Source organism: Pleurodeles waltl, chromosome 8, assembly GCF_031143425.1.
Source record: "Pleurodeles waltl isolate 20211129_DDA chromosome 8, aPleWal1.hap1.20221129, whole genome shotgun sequence".
Classification (NCBI taxonomy): domain Eukaryota; kingdom Metazoa; phylum Chordata; class Amphibia; order Caudata; family Salamandridae; genus Pleurodeles; species Pleurodeles waltl.
Window position 1 is genome coordinate 1,372,717,322 of NC_090447.1, and position 18,082 is coordinate 1,372,735,403.

An 18,082-nucleotide genomic window follows, 5' to 3' on the forward strand; every position below is an offset into this window, starting at 1 on the left:
GAACAGGCAGACTTGAATCAGAAAACCCAATTTTTCAACACAATTTTGGCATTTTACTGGGACATACCCCATTTTTGCAATTTTTTGTGCTTTCAGCCTTCTTCCCGTCAGTGACAGAAATGGGCATGAAACCAATGCTGGATCCCAGAAACCTAAACATTTCTAAAAAGTAGACAAAATTCTGAATTCAGCAAGGGGTCATTTGTGTAGATCCTACAACGGTTTCCTACAGAAAATAACAACTGAAAAAGAAAAATATTGAAATTGAGGTAAAAAAACATCAATTTTTCTCTACGTTTTACTCTGTAACTTTTCCCTGCAATGTCAGATTATCGAAAGCAATATACCGTTACGTCTGCTGGACTCCTCTGGTTGCGGGGATATATAGGGCTTGTAGGTTCATCAAGAACCCGAGGAACCCAGAGACAATAAATGAGCTGCACCCTGCAGTGCGTTTTCATTCTATACCGGGTATACAGCAATTCATTTGCTGAAATGTAAAGAGTAAAAAATTGCTATCAAGAAAACCTTTGTATTTCCAAAAAGGGCACAAGATAAGGTGTTGAGGAGCAGTGGTTACTTGCACATCTCTGAGTTCCGGGGTGACCATACTAGCATGAGAATTACAGGGCATTTCTCAAATAGATGTCTTTTTTACACACTCTCCTGTATTTGGAAGGAAAAAATGTAGAGAAAGACAAGGGGCAATAACACTTGTTTTGCTAATCTATGTTCCCCCAAGTCTCCCGATAAAAATGATACCTCACTTGTGTGGGTAGGCCTAGCGCCCGCGACAGGAAACGCCCCAAAGCGCAACGTGGACACATCCACATTTTTGGAAGAAAACAGAGGTGTTTTTTGCGAAGTGCCTACCTGTAGATTTTGGCCTCTAGCTCAGCCGGCACCTAGGGAAACCTACCAAACCTGTGCATTTCTGAAAACTAGAGACCTAGGGGAATCCAAGAATGGGTGACTTGCGGGGCTCGGACCAGGTTCTGTTACCCAGAATCCTTTGCAAACCTCAAAATTTGGCTAAAAAAACACATGTTCCTCACATTTCTGTGGCAGAAAGTTCAGGAATCTGAGAGGAGCCACAAATTTCCTTCCATCCAGCGTTCCCCCACGTCTCCCGATAAAAATGATACCTCACTTGTGTGGGTAGGCCTAGCGCCCGCGACAGGAAACACCCCAAAGCGCAACGTGGACACATCCAAATTTTTGGAAGAAAACAGAGGTGTTTTTTGCGAAGTACTTACCTGTAGATTTTGGCCTCTAGCTCAGCCGGCAACTAGGGAAACCTACCAAACCTGTGCATTTCTGAAAACTAGAGACCTAGGGGAATCCAAGGAGGGGTGACTTGCGGGGCTCGAACCAGGTTCTGTTACCCAGAATCCTTTGCAAACCTCAAAATTTGGCTAAAAAAACACATGTTCCTCACATTTCTGTGGCAGAAAGTTCGGGAATCTGAGAGGAGCCACAAATTTCCTTCCACCCAGCGTTCCCCCAAGTCTCCCGATAAAAATGATACCTCACTTGTGTGGGTAGGCCTAGCGCCCGCGACAGGAAACGCCCCAAAGCGCAACGTGGACACATCCAAATTTTTGGAAGAAAACAGGTGTTTTTTGCGAAGTACCTACCTGTAGATTTTGGCCTCTAGCTCAGCCGGCACCTAGGGAAACCTACCAAACCTGTGCATTTCTGAAAACTAGAGAGCTAGGGGAATCCAAGGAGGGGTGACTTGCGGGGCTCGGACCAGGTTCTGTTACCCAGAATACTTTGCAAACCTCAAAATTTGGCTAAAAAAACACATGTTCCTCACATTTCTGTGGCAGAAAGTTCTGGAATCTGAGAGGAGCCACAAATTTCCTTCTACCCAGCGTTCCCCCAAGTCTCCCGATAAAAATTATACCTCACTTGTGGGGGTAGGCCTAGCGCCCGCGACAGGAAACGCCCCAAAGCGCAACGTGGACACATCCAAATTTTTGGAAGAAAACAGAGGTGTTTTTTGTGAAGTGCCTACCTGTAGATTTTGGCCTCCAGCTCAGCCGGCACCTAGGGAAACCTACCAAACCTGTGCATTTCTGAAAACTAGAGAGCTAGGGGAATCCAAGGAGGGGTGACTTGCGGGGCTTGGACCAGGTTCTGTTACCCAGAATCCTTTGCAAACCTCAAAATTTGGCTAAAAAAACACATGTTCCTCACATTTCAGTGGCAGAAAGTTCGGGAATCTGAGAGGAGCCACAAATTTCCTTCCACCCAGCGTTCCCCCAAGTCTCCCGATAAAAATGATACCTCACTTGTGTGGGTAGGCCTAGAGCCCGCGACAGGAAACGCCCCAAAGCGCAACGTGGACACATCCAAATTTTTGAAAGAAAACAGTGCCTACCTGTGGATTTTGGCCTGTAGCTCAGCCGGCACCTAGGGAAACCTACCAAACCTGTGCATTTCTGAAAACTAGAGACCTAGGGGAATCCAAGATGGGGTGACTTGTGGGGCTCGGACCAGGTTCTGTTACCCAGAATCTTTTGCAAACCTCAAAATTTGGCTAAAAAAACACATGTTCCTCACATTTCAGTGGCAGAAAGTTCTGGAATCTGAGAGGAGCCACAAATTTGATCCAGCCAGCGTTCCCCCAAGTCTCCCGATAAAAATGATACCTCACTTGTGTGGGTAGGCCTAGCGCCCGCAACAGGAAACGCCCCAAACCGCAACGTGGACACATCCACATTTTTGGAAGAAATCAGAGGTGTTTTTTGCGAAGTGCCTACCTGTAGATTTTGGCCTCTAGCTCAGCCGGCACCTAGGGAAACCTACCAAACCTGTGCATTTCTGAAAACTAGAGACCTAGGGGAATCCAAGAATGGGTGACTTGCGGGGCTCGGACCAGGTTCTGTTACCCAGAATCCTTTGCAAACCTCAAAATTTGGCTAAAAAAACACATGTTCCTCACATTTCTGTGGCAGAAAGTTCAGGAATCTGAGAGGAGCCACAAATGTCCTTCCATCCAGCGTTCCCCCACGTCTCCCGATAAAAATGATACCTCACTTGTGTGGGTAGGCCTAGCGCCCGCGACAGGAAACGCCCCAAAGCGCAACGTGGACACATCCAAATTTTTGGAAGAAAACAGAGGTGTTTTTTGCGAAGTACCTACCTGTAGATTTTGGCCTCTAGCTCAGCCGGCAACTAGGGAAACCTACCAAACCTGTGCATTTCTGAAAACTAGAGACCTAGGGGAATCCAAGGATGGGTGACTTGCGGGGCTCGAACCAGGTTCTGTTACCCAGAATCCTTTGCAAACCTCAAAATGTGGCTAAAAAAACACATGTTCCTCACATTTCTGTGGCAGAAAGTTCGGGAATCTGAGAGGAGCCACAAATTTCCTTCCACCCAGCGTTCCCCCAAGTCTCCCGATAAAAATGATACCTCACTTGTGTGGGTAGGCTTAGCGCCCGCGACAGGAAACGCCCCAAAGCGCAACGTGGACACATCCAAATTTTTGGAAGAAAACAGGTGTTTTTTGCGAAGTACCTACCTGTAGATTTTGGCCTCTAGCTCAGCCGGCACCTAGGGAAACCTACCAAACCTGTGCATTTCTGAAAACTAGAGAGCTAGGGGAATCCAAGGAGGGGTGACTTGCGGGGCTTGGACCAGGTTCTGTTACCCAGAATCCTTTGCAAACCTCAAAATTTGGCTAAAAAAACACATGTTCCTCACATTTCAGTGGCAGAAAGTTCGGGAATCTGAGAGGAGCCACAAATTTCCTTCCACCCAGCGTTCCCCCAAGTCTCCCGATAAAAATGATACCTCACTTGTGTGGGTAGGCCTAGAGCCCGCGACAGGAAACGCCCCAAAGCGCAACATGGACACATCCAAATTTTTGAAAGAAAACAGTGCCTACCTGTGGATTTTGGCCTGTAGCTCAGCCGGCACCTAGGGAAACCTACCAAACCTGTGCATTTCTGAAAACTAGAGACCTAGGGGAATCCAAGATGGGGTGACTTGTGGGGCTCGGACCAGGTTCTGTTACCCAGAATCTTTTGCAAACCTCAAAATTTGGCTAAAAAAACACATGTTCCTCACATTTCAGTGGCAGAAAGTTCTGGAATCTGAGAGGAGCCACAAATTTGATCCAGCCAGCGTTCCCCCAAGTCTCCCGATAAAAATGATACCTCACTTGTGTGGGTAGGCCTAGCGCCCGCGACAGGAAACGCCCCAAACCGCAACGTGGACACATCCACATTTTTTGAAGAAATCAGAGGTGTTTTTTGCGAAGTGCCTACCTGTAGATTTTGGCCTCTAGCTCAGCCGGCACCTAGGGAAACCTACCAAACCTGTGCATTTCTGAAAACTAGAGACCTAGGGGAATCCAAGAATGGGTGACTTGCGGGGCTCGGACCAGGTTCTGTTACCCAGAATCCTTTGCAAACCTCAAAATTTGGCTAAAAAAACACATGTTCCTCACATTTCTGTGGCAGAAAGTTCAGGAATCTGAGAGGAGCCACAAATGTTCTTCCATCCAGCGTTCCCCCACGTCTCCCGATAAAAATGATACCTCACTTGTGTGGGTAGGCCTAGCGCCCGCGACAGGAAACGCCCCAAAGCGCAACGTGGACACATCCAAATTTTTGGAAGAAAACAGAGGTGTTTTTTGCGAAGTACCTACCTGTAGATTTTGGCCTCTAGCTCAGCCGGCAACTAGGGAAACCTACCAAACCTGTGCATTTCTGAAAACTAGAGACCTAGGGGAATCCAAGGAGGGGTGACTTGCGGGGCTCGAACCAGGTTCTGTTACCCAGAATCCTTTGCAAACCTCAAAATTTGGCTAAAAAAACACATGTTCCTCACATTTCTGTGGCAGAAAGTTCGGGAATCTGAGAGGAGCCACAAATTTCCATCCACCCAGCGTTCCCCCAAGTCTCCCGATAAAAATGATACCTCACTTGTGTGGGTAGGCCTAGCGCCCGCGACAGGAAACGCCCCAAAGCGCAACGTGGACACATCCAAATTTTTGGAAGAAAACAGGTGTTTTTTGCGAAGTACCTACCTGTAGATTTTGGCCTCTAGCTCAGCCGGCACCTAGGGAAACCTACCAAACCTGTGCATTTCTGAAAACTAGAGAGCTAGGGGAATCCAAGGAGGGGTGACTTGCGGGGCTCGGACCAGGTTCTGTTACCCAGAATCCTTTGCAAACCTCAAAATTTGGCTAAAAAAACACATGTTCCTCACATTTCTGTGGCAGAAAGTTCTGGAATCTGAGAGGAGCCACAAATTTCCTTCTACCCAGCGTTCCCCCAAGTCTCCCGATAAAAATTATACCTCACTTGTGGGGGTAGGCCTAGCGCCTGCGACAGGAAACGCCCCAAAGCGCAACGTGGACACATCCAAATTTTTGGAAGAAAACAGAGGTGTTTTTTGTGAAGTGCCTACCTGTAGATTTTGGCCTCCAGCTCAGCCGGCACCTAGGGAAACCTACCAAACCTGTGCATTTCTGAAAACTAGAGAGCTAGGGGAATCCAAGGAGGGGTGACTTGCGGGGCTTGGACCAGGTTCTGTTACCCAGAATCCTTTGCAAACCTCAAAATTTGGCTAAAAAAACACATGTTCCTCACATTTCTGTGGCAGAAAGTTCTGGAATCTGAGAGGAGCCACAAATTTCCTTACAGCCAGCGTTCCCCCAAGTCTCCCGATAAAAATGATACCTCACTTGTGTGGGTAGGCCTAGCGCCCGCGACAGGAAACGCCCCAAAGCGCAACGTGGACACATCCAAATTTTTGGAAGAAAACAGAGGTTTTATTTGCGAAGTGCCTACCTGTAGATTTTGGCCTCTAGCTCAGCCGGCACCTAGGGAAACCTACCAAACCTGTGCATTTCTGAAAACTAGAGACCTAGGGGAATCCAAGGAGGGGTGACTTGCGGGGCTCGGACCAGGTTCTGTTACCCAGAATCCTTTGCAAACCTCAAAATTTGGCTAAAAAAACACATGTTCCTCACATTTCTGTGGCAGAAAGTTCGGGAATCTGAGAGGAGCCACAAATTTCCTTCCACCCAGCGTTCCCCCAAGTCTCCCGATAAAAATTATACCTCACTTGTGTGGGTAGGCCTAGCTCCCGCGACAGGAAACGCCCCAAAGCGCAACGTGGACACATCCAAATTTTTGGGAGAAAACAGAGGTGTTTTTTGCGAAGTGACTAACTGTAGATTTGGGCCTCTAGCTCAGCCGGCACCTAGGGAAACCTACCAAACCTGTGCATTTCTGAAAACTAGAGACCTAGGGGAATCCAAGGAGGGGTGACTTGCGGGGCTCGGACCAGGTTCTGTTACCCAGAATCCTTTGCAAACCTCAAAATTTGGCTAAAAAAACACATGTTCCTCACATTTCTGTGGCAGAAAGTTCGGGAATCTGAGAGGAGCCACAAATTTCCTTCCACCCAGCGTTCCCCCAAGTCTCCCGATAAAAATGATACCTCACTTGTGTGGGTAGGCCTAGCTCCCGCGACAGGAAACGCCCCAAAGCGCAACGTGGACACATCCAAATTTTTGGAAGAAAACAGAGGTGTTTTTTGCGAAGTGACTAACTGTAGATTTTGGCCTCTAGCTCAGCCGGCACCTAGGGAAACCTACCAAACCTGTGCATTTCTGAAAACTAGAGACCTAGGGGAATCCAAGGAGGGGTGACTTGCGGGGCTCGGACCAGGTTCTGTTACCCAGAATCCTTTGCAAACCTCAAAATTTGGCTAAAAAAACACATGTTCCTCACATTTCTGTGGCAGAAAGTTCGGGAATCTGAGAGGAGCCACAAATTTCCTTCCACCCAGCGTTCCCCCAAGTCTCCCGATAAAAATGATACCTCACTTGTGGGGGTAGGCCTAGCGCCCGCGACAGGAAACGCCCCAAAGCGCAACGTGGACACATCCAAATTTTTGGAAGAAAACAGAGGTGTTTTTTGTGAAGTGCCTACCTGTAGATTTTGGCCTCCAGCTCAGCCGGCACCTAGGGAAACCTACCAAACCTGTGCATTTCTGAAAACTAGAGAGCTAGGGGAATCCAAGGAGGGGTGACTTGCGGGGCTTGGACCAGGTTCTGTTACCCAGAATCCTTTGCAAACCTCAAAATTTGGCTAAAAAAAGACATGTTCCTCACATTTCAGTGGCAGAAAGTTCGGGAATCTGAGAGGAGCCACAAATTTCCTTCCACCCAGCGTTCCCCCAAGTCTCCCGATAAAAATGATACCTCACTTGTGTGGGTAGGCCTAGAGCCCGCGACAGGAAACGCCCCAAAGCGCAACGTGGACACATCCAAATTTTTGAAAGAAAACAGTGCCTACCTGTGGATTTTGGCCTGTAGCTCAGCCGGCACCTAGGGAAACCTACCAAACCTGTGCATTTCTGAAAACTAGAGACCTAGGGGAATCCAAGATGGGGTGACTTGTGGGGCTCGGACCAGGTTCTGTTACCCAGAATCTTTTGCAAACCTCAAAATTTGGCTAAAAAAACACATGTTCCTCACATTTCAGTGGCAGAAAGTTCTGGAATCTGAGAGGAGCCACAAATTTGATCCAGCCAGCGTTCCCCCAAGTCTCCCGATAAAAATGATACCTCACTTGTGTGGGTAGGCCTAGCGCCCGCGACAGGAAACGCCCCAAAGCGCAACGTGGACACATCCAAATTTTTGGAAGAAAACAGAGGTGTTATTTGCGAAGTGCCTACCTGTAGATTTTGGCCTCTAGCTCAGCCGGCACCTAGGGAAACCTACCAAACCTGTGCATTTCTGAAAACTAGAGACCTAGGGGAATCCAAGGAGGGGTGACTTGCGGGGCTCGGACCAGGTTCTGTTACCCAGAATCCTTTGCAAACCTCAAAATTTGGCTAAAAAAACACATGTTCCTCACATTTCTGTGGCAGAAAGTTCGGGAATCTGAGAGGAGCCACAAATTTCCTTCCACCCAGCGTTCCCCCAAGTCTCCCGATAAAAATTATACCTCACTTGTGTGGGTAGGCCTAGCTCCCGCGACAGGAAACGCCCCAAAGCGCAACGTGGACACATCCAAATTTTTGGAAGAAAACAGAGGTGTTTTTTGCGAAGTGACTAACTGTAGATTTTGGCCTCTAGCTCAGCCGGCACCTAGGGAAACCTACCAAACCTGTGCATTTCTGAAAACTAGAGACCTAGGGGAATCCAAGGAGGGGTGACTTGCTGGGCTCGGACCAGGTTCTGTTACCCAGAATCCTTTGCAAACCTCAAAATTTGGCTAAAAAAACACATGTTCCTCACATTTCAGTGGCAGAAAGTTCGGGAATCTGAGAGGAGCCACAAATTTCCTTCCACCCAGCGTTCCCCCAAGTCTCCCGATAAAAATGATACCTCACTTGTGTGGGTAGGCCTAGAGCCCGCGACCGGAAACGCCCCAAAGCGCAACGTGGACGCGTCCAAATTTTTGGAAGAAAACAGAGGTGTTTTTTGCGAAGTACCTACCTGTAGATTTTGGCCTCTAGCTCAGCCGGCAACTAGGGAAACCTACCAAACCTGTGCATTTCTGAAAACTAGAGACCTAGGGGAATCCAAGGAGGGGTGACTTGCGGGGCTCGAACCAGGTTCTGTTACCCAGAATCCTTTGCAAACCTCAAAATTTGGCTAAAAAAACACATGTTCCTCACATTTCTGTGGCAGAAAGTTCGGGAATCTGAGAGGAGCCACAAATTTCCTTCCACCCAGCGTTCCCCCAAGTCTCCCGATAAAAATGATACCTCACTTGTGTGGGTAGGCCTAGCGCCCGCGACAGGAAACACCCAAAACGCAACGTGGACACATCCAAATTTTTGGAAGAAAACAGGTGTTTTTTGCGAAGTACCTACCTGTAGATTTTGGCCTCTAGCTCAGCCGGCACCTAGGGAAACCTACCAAACCTGTGCATTTCTGAAAACTAGAGAGCTAGGGGAATCCAAGGAGGGGTGACTTGCGGGGCTCGGACCAGGTTCTGTTACCCAGAATCCTTTGCAAACCTCAAAATTTGGCTAAAAAAACACATGTTCCTCACATTTCTGTGGCAGAAAGTTCTGGAATCTGAGAGGAGCCACAAATTTCCTTCTACCCAGCGTTCCCCCAAGTCTCCCGATAAGAATTATACCTCACATGTGGGGGTAGGCCTAGCGCCCGCGACAGGAAACGCCCCAAAGCGCAACGTGGACACATCCAAATTTTTGGAAGAAAACAGAGGTGTTTTTTGTGAAGTGCCTACCTGTAGATTTTGGCCTCCAGCTCAGCCGGCACCTAGGGAAACCTACCAAACCTGTGCATTTCTGAAAACTAGAGAGCTAGGGGAATCCAAGGAGGGGTGACTTGCGGGGCTTGGACCAGGTTCTGTTACCCAGAATCCTTTGCAAACCTCAAAATTTGGCTAAAAAAACACATGTTCCTCACATTTCAGTGGCAGAAAGTTCGGGAATCTGAGAGGAGCCACAAATTTCCTTCCACCCAGCGTTCCCCCAAGTCTCCCGATAAAAATGATACCTCACATGTGTGGGTAGGCCTAGAGCCCGCGACAGGAAACGCCCCAAAGCGCAACGTGGACACATCCAAATTTTTGAAAGAAAACAGTGCCTACCTGTGGATTTTGGCCTGTAGGTCAGCCGTCACCTAGGGAAACCTACCAAACCTGTGCATTTCTGAAAACTAGAGACCTAGGGGAATCCAAGATGGGGTGACTTGTGGGGATCGGACCAGGTTCTGTTACCCAGAATCTTTTGCAAACCTCAAAATTGTGCTAAAAAAACACATGTTCCTCACATTTCAGTGGCAGAAAGTTCTGGAATCTGAGAGGAGCCACAAATTTGATCCAGCCAGCGTTCCCCCAAGTCTCCCGATAAAAATGATAGCTCACTTGTGTGGGTAGGCCTAGCGCCCGCGACAGGAAACGCCCCAAACCGCAACGTGGACACATCCACATTTTTGGAAGAAATCAGAGGTGTTTTTTGCGAAGTGCCTACCTGTTGATTTTGGCCTCTAGCTCAGCCGGCACCTAGGGAAACCTACCAAACCTGTGCATTTCTGAAAACTAGAGACCTAGGGGAATCCAAGAATGGGTGACTTGCGGGGCTCGGACCAGGTTCTGTTACCCAGAATCCTTTGCAAACCTCAAAATTTGGCTAAAAAAACACATGTTCCTCACATTTCTGTGGCAGAAAGTTCAGGAATCTGAGAGGAGCCACAAATGTCCTTCCATCCAGCGTTCCCCCACGTCTCCCGATAAAAATGATACCTCACTTGTGTGGGTAGGCCTAGCGCCCGCGACAGGAAACGCCCCAAAGCGCAACGTGGACACATCCACATTTTTGGAAGAAAACAGAGGTGTTTTTTGCGAAGTACCTACCTGTAGATTTTGGCCTCTAGCTCAGCCGGCAACTAGGGAAACCTACCAAACCTGTGCATTTCTGAAAACTAGAGACCTAGGGGAATCCAAGGAGGGGTGACTTGCGGGGCTCGAACCAGGTTCTGTTACCCAGAATCCTTTGCAAACCTCAAAATTTGGCTAAAAAAACACATGTTCCTCACATTTCTGTGGCAGAAAGTTCGGGAATCTGAGAGGAGCCACAAATTTCCTTCCACCCAGCGTTCCCCCAAGTCTCCCGATAAAAATGATACCTCACTTGTGTGGGTAGGCCTAGCGCCCGCGACAGGAAACGCCCCAAAGCGCAACGTGGACACATCCAAATTTTTGGAAGAAAACAGGTGTTTTTTGCGAAGTACCTACCTGTAGATTTTGGCCTCTAGCTCAGCCGGCACCTAGGGAAACCTACCAAACCTGTGCATTTCTGAAAACTAGAGAGCTAGGGGAATCCAAGGAGGGGTGACTTGCGGGGCTCGGACCAGGTTCTGTTACCCAGAATCCTTTGCAAACCTCAAAATTTGGCTAAAAAAACACATGTTCCTCACATTTCTGTGGCAGAAAGTTCTGGAATCTGAGAGGAGCCACAAATTTCCTTCTACCCAGCGTTCCCCCAAGTCTCCCGATAAAAATTATACCTCACTTGTGGGGGTAGGCCTAGCGCCCGCGACAGGAAACGCCCCAAAGCGCAACGTGGACACATCCAAATTTTTGGAAGAAAACAGAGGTGTTTTTTGTGAAGTGACTAACTGTAGATTTTGGCCTCTAGCTCAGCCGGCACCTAGGGAAACCTACCAAACCTGTGCATTTCTGAAAACTAGAGACCTAGGGGAATCCAAGGAGGGGTGACTTGCGGGGCTCGGACCAGGTTCTGTTACCCAGAATCCTTTGCAAACCTCAAAATTTGGCTAAAAAAACACATGTTCCTCACATTTCTGTGGCAGAAAGTTCGGGAATCTGAGAGGAGCCACAAATTTCCTTCCACCCAGCGTTCCCCCAAGTCTCCCGATAAAAATGATACCTCACTTGTGTGGGTAGGCCTAGCTCCCGCGACAGGAAACGCCCCAAAGCGCAACGTGGACACATCCAAATTTTGGGAAGAAAACAGAGGTGTTTTTTGCGAAGTGACTAACTGTAGATTTTGGCCTCTAGCTCAGCCGGCACCTAGGGAAACCTACCAAACCTGTGCATTTCTGAAAACTAGAGACCTAGGGGAATCCAAGGAGGGGTGACTTGCGGGGCTCGGACCAGGTTCTGTTACCCAGAATCCTTTGCAAACCTCAAAATTTGGCTAAAAAAACACATGTTCCTCACATTTCAGTGGCAGAAAGTTCGGGAATCTGAGAGGAGCCACAAATTTCCTTCCACCCAGCGTTCCCCCAAGTCTCCCGATAAAAATGATACCTCACTTGTGTGGGTAGGCCTAGAGCCCGCGACAGGAAACGCCCCAAAGCGCAACGTGGACGCATCCAAATTTTTGGAAGAAAACAGAGGTGTTTTTTGCGAAGTACCTACCTGTAGATTTTGGCCTCTAGCTCAGCCGGCAACTAGGGAAACCTACCAAACCTGTGCATTTCTGAAAACTAGAGACCTAGGGGAATCCAAGGAGGGGTGACTTGCGGGGCTCGAACCAGGTTCTGTTACCCAGAATCCTTTGCAAACCTCAAAATTTGGCTAAAAAAACACATGTTCCTCACATTTCTGTGGCAGAAAGTTCGGGAATCTGAGAGGAGCCACAAATTTCCTTCCACCCAGCGTTCCCCCAAGTCTCCCGATAAAAATGATACCTCACTTGTGTGGGTAGGCCTAGCGCCCGCGACAGGAAACGCCCCAAAGCGCAACGTGGACACATCCAAATTTTTGGAAGAAAACAGGTGTTTTTTGCGAAGTACCTACCTGTAGATTTTGGCCTCTAGCTCAGCCGGCACCTAGGGAAACCTACCAAACCTGTGCATTTCTGAAAACTAGAGACCTAGGGGAATCCAAGGAGGGGTGACTTGCGGGGCTCGGACCAGGTTCTGTTACCCAGAATCCTTTGCAAACCTCAAAATTTGGCTAAAAAAACACATGTTCCTCACATTTCTGTGGCAGAAAGTTCGGGAATCTGAGAGGAGCCACAAATTTCCTTCCACCCAGCGTTCCCCCAAGTCTCCCGATAAAAATGATACCTCACTTGTGTGGGTAGGCCTAGCGCCCGCGACAGGAAACGCCCCAAAGCGCAACGTGGACACATCCAAATTTTTGGAAGAAAACAGAGGTGTTTTTTGTGAAGTGCCTACCTGTAGATTTTGGCCTCCAGCTCAGCCGGCACCTAGGGAAACCTACCAAACCTGTGCATTTCTGAAAACTAGAGAGCTAGGGGAATCCAAGGAGGGGTGACTTGCGGGGCTTGGACCAGGTTCTGTTACCCAGAATCCTTTGCAAACCTCAAAATTTGGCTAAAAAAACACATGTTCCTCACATTTCAGTGGCAGAAAGTTCGGGAATCTGAGAGGAGCCACAAATTTCCTTCCACCCAGCGTTCCCCCAAGTCTCCCGATAAAAATGATACCTCACTTGTGTGGGTAGGCCTAGAGCCCGCGACAGGAAACGCCCCAAAGCGCAACGTGGACACATCCAAATTTTTGAAAGAAAACAGTGCCTACCTGTGGATTTTGGCCTGTAGCTCAGCCGGCACCTAGGGAAACCTACCAAACCTGTGCATTTCTGAAGACTAGAGACCTAGGGGAATCCAAGATGGGGTGACTTGTGGGGCTCGGACCAGGTTCTGTTACCCAGAATCTTTTGCAAACCTCAAAATTTGGCTAAAAAAACACATGTTCCTCACATTTCAGTGGCAGAAAGTTCTGGAATCTGAGAGGAGCCACAAATTTGATCCAGCCAGCGTTCCCCCAAGTCTCCCGATAAAAATGATACCTCACTTGTGTGGGTAGGCCTAGCGCCCGCGACAGGAAACGCCCCAAAGCGCAACGTGGACACATCCAAATTTTTGGAAGAAAACAGAGGTGTTATTTGCGAAGTGCCTACCTGTAGATTTTGGCCTCTAGCTCAGCCGGCACCTAGGGAAACCTACCAAACCTGTGCATTTCTGAAAACTAGAGACCTAGGGGAATCCAAGGAGGGGTGACTTGCGGGGCTCGGACCAGGTTCTGTTACCCAGAATCCTTTGCAAACCTCAAAATTTGGCTAAAAAAACACATGTTCCTCACATTTCTGTGGCAGAAAGTTCGGGAATCTGAGAGGAGCCACAAATTTCCTTCCACCCAGCGTTCCCCCAAGTCTCCCGATAAAAATTATACCTCACTTGTGTGGGTAGGCCTAGCTCCCGCGACAGGAAACGCCCCAAAGCGCAACGTGGACACATCCAAATTTTTGGAAGAAAACAGAGGTGTTTTTTGCGAAGTGACTAACTGTAGATTTTGGCCTCTAGCTCAGCCGGCACCTAGGGAAACCTACCAAACCTGTGCATTTCTGAAAACTAGAGACCTAGGGGAATCCAAGGAGGGGTGACTTGCTGGGCTCGGACCAGGTTCTGTTACCCAGAATCCTTTGCAAACCTCAAAATTTGGCTAAAAAAACACATGTTCCTCACATTTCAGTGGCAGAAAGTTCGGGAATCTGAGAGGAGCCACAAATTTCCTTCCACCCAGCGTTCCCCCCAGTCTCCCGATAAAAATGATACCTCACTTGTGTGGGTAGGCCTAGAGCCCGCGTCAGGAAACGCCCCAAAGCGCAACGTGGACGCGTCCAAATTTTTGGAAGAAAACAAAGGTGTTTTTTGCGAAGTACCTACCTGTAGATTTTGGCCTCTAGCTCAGCCGGCAACTAGGGAAACCTACCAAACCTGTGCATTTCTGAAAACTAGAGACCTAGGGGAATCCAAGGAGGGGTGACTTGCGGGGCTCGAACCAGGTTCTGTTACCCAGAATCCTTTGCAAACCTCAAAATTTGGCTAAAAAAACACATGTTCCTCACATTTCTGTGGCAGAAAGTTCGGGAATCTGAGAGGAGCCACAAATTTCCTTCCACCCAGCGTTCCCCCAAGTCTCCCGATAAAAATGATACCTCACTTTTGTGGGTAGGCCTAGCGCCCGCGACAGGAAACTTCCAAAACGCAACGTGGACACATCCAAATTTTTGGAAGAAAACAGGTGTTTTTTGCGAAGTACCTACCTGTAGATTTTGGCCTCTAGCTCAGCCGGCACCTAGGGAAACCTACCAAACCTGTGCATTTCTGAAAACTAGAGAGCTAGGGGAATCCAAGGAGGGGTGACTTGCGGGGCTCGGACCAGGCTCTGTTACCCGGAATCCTTTGCAAACCTCAAAATTTGGCTAAAAAAACACATGTTCCTCACATTTCTGTGGCAGAAAGTTCTGGAATCTGAGAGGAGCCACAAATTTCCTTCTACCCAGCGTTCCCCCAAGTCTCCCGATAAAAATTATACCTCACTTGTGGGGGTAGGCCTAGCGCCCGCGACAGGAAACGCCCCAAAGCGCAACGTGGACACATCCAAATTTTTGGAAGAAAACAGAGGTGTTTTTTGTGAAGTGCCTACCTGTAGATTATGGCCTCCAGCTCAGCCGGCACCTAGGGAAACCTACCAAACCTGTGCATTTCTGAAAACTAGAGAGCTAGGGGAATCCAAGGAGGGGTGACTTGCGGGGCTTGGACCAGGTTCTGTTACCCAGAATCCTTTGCAAACCTCAAAATTTGGCTAAAAAAACACATGTTCCTCACATTTCAGTGGCAGAAAGTTCGGGAATCTGAGAGGAGCCACAAATTTCCTTCCACCCAGCGTTCCCCCAAGTCTCCCGATAAAAATGATACCTCACTTGTGTGGGTAGGCCTAGAGCCCGCGACAGGAAACGCCCCAAAGCGCAACGTGGACACATCCAAATTTTTGAAAGAAAACAGTGCCTACCTGTGGATTTTGGCCTGTAGCTCAGCCGGCACCTAGGGAAACCTACCAAACCTGTGCATTTCTGAAAACTAGAGACCTAGGGGAATCCAAGATGGGGTGACTTGTGGGGCTCGGACCAGGTTCTGTTACCCAGAATCTTTTGCAAACCTCAAAATTTGGCTAAAAAAACACATGTTCCTCACATTTCAGTGGCAGAAAGTTCTGGAATCTGAGAGGAGCCACAAATTTGATCCAGCCAGCGTTCCCCCAAGTCTCCCGATAAAAATGATACCTCACTTGTGTGGGTAGGCCTAGCGCCCGCGACAGGAAACGCCCCAAACCGCAACGTTGACACATCCACATTTTTGGAAGAAATGAGAGGTGTTTTTTGCGAAGTGCCTACCTGTAGATTTTGGCCTCTAGCTCAGCCGGCACCTAGGGAAACCTACCAAACCTGTGCATTTCTGAAAACTAGAGACCTAGGGGAATCCAAGAATGGGTGACTTGCGGGGCTCGGACCAGGTTCTGTTACCCAGAATCCTTTGCAAACCTCAAAATTTGGCTAAAAAAACACATGTTCCTCACATTTCTGTGGCAGAAAGTTCAGGAATCTGAGAGGAGCCACAAATGTCCTTCCATCCAGCGTTCCCCCACGTCTCCCGATAAAAATGATACCTCACTTGTGTGGGTAGGCCTAGCGCCCGCGACAGGAAACGCCCCAAAGCGCAACGTGGACACATCCAAATTTTTGGAAGAAAACAGAGGTGTTTTTTGCGAAGTACCTACCTGTAGATTTTGGCCTCTAGCTCAGCCGGCAACTAGGGAAACCTACCAAACCTGTGCATTTCTGAAAACTAGAGACCTAGGGGAATCCAAGGAGGGGTGACTTGCGGGGCTCGAACCAGGTTCTGTTACCCAGAATCCTTTGCAAACCTCAAAATTTGGCTAAAAAAACACATGTTCCTCACATTTCTGTGGCAGAAAGTTCGGGAATCTGAGAGGAGCCACAAATTTCCTTCCACCCAGCGTTCCCCCAAGTCTCCCGATAAAAATGATACCTCACTTGTGTGGGTAGGCCTAGCGCCCGCGACAGGAAACGCCCCAAAGCGCAACGTGGACACATCCAAATTTTTGGAAGAAAACAGGTGTTTTTTGCGAAGTACCTACCTGTAGATTTTGGCCTCTAGCTCAGCCGGCACCTAGGGAAACCTACCAAACCTGTGCATTTCTGAAAACTAGAGAGCTAGGGGAATCCAAGGAGGGGTGACTTGCGGGGCTCGGACCAGGTTCTGTTACCCAGAATCCTTTGCAAACCTCAAAATTTGGCTAAAAAAACACATGTTCCTCACATTTCTGTGGCAGAAAGTTCTGGAATCTGAGAGGAGCCACAAATTTCCTTCTACCCAGCGTTCCCCCAAGTCTCCCGATAAAAATTATACCTCACTTGTGGGGGTAGGCCTAGCGCCCGCGACAGGAAACGCCCCAAAGCGCAACGTGGACACATCCAAATTTTTGGAAGAAAACAGAGGTGTTTTTTGTGAAGTGACTAACTGTAGATTTTGGCCTCTAGCTCAGCCGGCACCTAGGGAAACCTACCAAACCTGTGCATTTCTGAAAACTAGAGACCTAGGGGAATCCAAGGAGGGGTGACTTGCGGGGCTCGGACCAGGTTCTGTTACCCAGAATCCTTTGCAAACCTCAAAATTTGGCTAAAAAAACACATGTTCCTCACATTTCTGTGGCAGAAAGTTCGGGAATCTGAGAGGAGCCACAAATTTCCTTCCACCCAGCGTTCCCCCAAGTCTCCCGATAAAAATGATACCTCACTTGTGTGGGTAGGCCTAGCTCCCGCGACAGGAAACGCCCCAAAGCGCAACGTGGACACATCCAAATTTTGGGAAGAAAACAGAGGTGTTTTTTGCGAAGTGACTAACTGTAGATTTTGGCCTCTAGCTCAGCCGGCACCTAGGGAAACCTACCAAACCTGTGCATTTCTGAAAACTAGAGACCTAGGGGAATCCAAGGAGGGGTGACTTGCGGGGCTCGGACCAGGTTCTGTTACCCAGAATCCTTTGCAAACCTCAAAATTTGGCTAAAAAAAACACATGTTCCTCACATTTCAGTGGCAGAAAGTTCGGGAATCTGAGAGGAGCCACAAATTTCCTTCCACCCAGCGTTCCCCCAAGTCTCCCGATAAAAATGATACCTCACTTGTGTGGGTAGGCCTAGAGCCCGCGACAGGAAACGCCCCAAAGCGCAACGTGGACGCATCCAAATTTTTGGAAGAAAACAGAGGTGTTTTTTGCGAAGTACCTACCTGTAGATTTTGGCCTCTAGCTCAGCCGGCAACTAGGGAAACCTACCAAACCTGTGCATTTCTGAAAACTAGAGACCTAGGGGAATCCAAGAAGGGGTGACTTGCGGGGCTCGGACCAGGTTCTGTTACCCAGAATCCTTTGCAAACCTCAAAATTTGGCTAAAAAAACACATGTTCCTCACATTTCTGTGGCAGAAAGTTCGGGAATCTGAGAGGAGCCACAAATTTCCTTCCACCCAGCGTTCCCCCAAGTCTCCCGATAAAAATTATACCTCACTTGTGTGGGTAGGCCTAGCTCCCGCGACAGGAAACGCCCCAAAGCGCAACGTGGACACATCCAAATTTTTGGAAGAAAACAGAGGTGTTTTTTGCGAAGTGACTAACTGTAGATTTTGGCCTCTAGCTCAGCCGGCACCTAGGGAAACCTACCAAACCTGTGCATTTCTGAAAACTAGAGACCTAGGGGAATCCAAGGAGGGGTG